Genomic DNA, 2,134 nt, shown 5'->3' with positions numbered 1-2,134 from the left:
CACACACTCGTTTCCCCACCCTTTTATCAATTTCCTATACCTCGTTCTCTGACAGATTATCCACACCTCTCGTCCACTCGCGAATGTTGTGAATGACGTCTCTGTGTACAATTCGAGATCTCCGTCCTGCTGTCAGCATTAAAATAGTACGCGGCTTTATCTTGCACTGACTCGTGTATTCTTGATTCTTCGCCCTACAATACGCCTTCTTGTGAATACTTTAAAAAAATTGTTTCCGCTTTCATAGCGAACGTTTTCTTTCGCACTAAAAAGGAGCAAAGGTAAGAAAGAGAATATAAGGTAGAGCATTGAACCCTTTGTGCAGCTGATGGATGCATAATCAAATCTGAGCCAAAGTGTAAAAATGTTGTATTATGGTTTTCTGCTTGGTTAATAGCCTCATAACCATTCTTATCGATAGGGGGGTACACCGTTAGCTAAATGATGGGCTGTGGTTCGAATCCATGTATTGACTTTATTGATTCAGTTTAATGATTGGAAATGTCTTACCTTGCTATCGTTATACTTATAATAATATCGGACCCAGGCTGCTTTGGTCCTATCTTTAAGGAACAACTCAGATTGAGTGGTAAACAGCATGTCTGCAGAAAGTCTTTGTTTTGAGGTAGGTGTTTTAATGGCCCCAATTGGCACAGTCTAGATGATTTAGGAGGCGGGCTTCCGATACTGCCTGTAAAGGCCAATCCGGGAGGAGTGGAATGAATCATCCCAGAAGCTGACTTCATAAGTAATCTCAATTGTGTCAATGATGGCTTAAATGTGTACAATTCAGTTTTAGGTCTCGTGCACTAAAGCCTAGGTCTGCATGTCAGCCGTGTTGGTACTGGAAATAGCCACAGACCCAGCAATGAGTTTGTGTGAGGATGGGAATCATATCTATATAATATATTTTTGAAATGACGAATGTGTGCTCAGAGAAAGGTATAAAAGGTCGAATTTTGACCATTTACAATTAGGAGTTGTAACTTATAGGAAATTCATTGCTGAACACAGTGGTGTTTGAATTTCTGAGTTGAGATATTGCCCATTTTGTGAGGTAGGGTATAAAGATAGGCCCTATGATTTTGAGAAAATGAGCTTTAATGCTTAACAAACTTGAGAACACATAGATCTAGAAACTTGAAAAAATACAACAACTTTGATTCCATTGTTTCTAGTGCGTTTATTCATGAAAAATTCATTTCCGAACAATTTGGCACTCTGTTGACATCAATATCCTGATTAGAATCCAATGGTAAAATATAGCGGGGAAGAGAAAATTGGCTTTAAATAAATTTTAACACCATTTAAAAGTAGTTTTCTGTACTCTCTTGAGTACCCTACAATAAAAGAAATCTAAATGAAATATTTAAAAGTCAGATCAATGAAATTCCCTAAAATACATTCTGAAAAATTGGTGGAACTTTCGATTTTTAATGGAAACACATTTTGGTTTATGAAAAAAAAGGATTTCTGGGATCATTAGCAGCGTTTAGCTCGAAATGGCCAGGGGCGATTTTTTGTTCCTTTCTCAACGCGCATACGACATTCTTGAGTAAAGAGATGCACATTGTCTTACTAACGGTTATTTAGAGCAGGGGCAAAAAGTAAGATTGAAACAACAAAAGAAAAGACTGAACATCTACTGGAGAAACACTCCAGCTTCTCGCTGCCTTCCTATCAATTATTAATTCGTTCTATAAACGTTCACTTCACGGAACAGATTCAAGACACACAGCTGTTGTCATGAGGGACAGGTGTTCGGCTGGTGTGTTTCCTTCTCACACACTTTTGCTGGCCTTTATCACCATAACTCTAACTCTGAGAGCAACTGAGGCATCGGTGAGCTACATCTACACAATGTGTATGCTTTAGTAATTTATTCATTCTTTTAATTAGTTGGTTAGTTATTAGTTAGTTAGTTAGTTAGTTAGTTAGTTAGTTAGTTAGTTAGTTAGTTAGTTTTTATTTGCTTTTTGTTTGTTTGTTGTTCGTTTTGTTTTGTTTTGGTTTGGTTCGGTTTAGTTTGGTTTGGTGTGGTTTAATTTGTTTGTTTGTTGTTTGTCTTTTGTTGTTGTTTTTGGCTTTTCCCTTTTTTTTGTTGCTTTTGTTTGTTTGTTGTTGTTGTTTTTTT

The sequence above is a fragment of the Aplysia californica genome, unplaced genomic scaffold, assembly GCF_000002075.1.
Source record: "Aplysia californica isolate F4 #8 unplaced genomic scaffold, AplCal3.0 scaffold00225, whole genome shotgun sequence".
NCBI lineage: Eukaryota > Metazoa > Mollusca > Gastropoda > Aplysiida > Aplysiidae > Aplysia > Aplysia californica.
The sequence above is the reverse complement of the archived record's forward strand: the minus strand, read 5'-3'. Positions refer to the sequence as shown.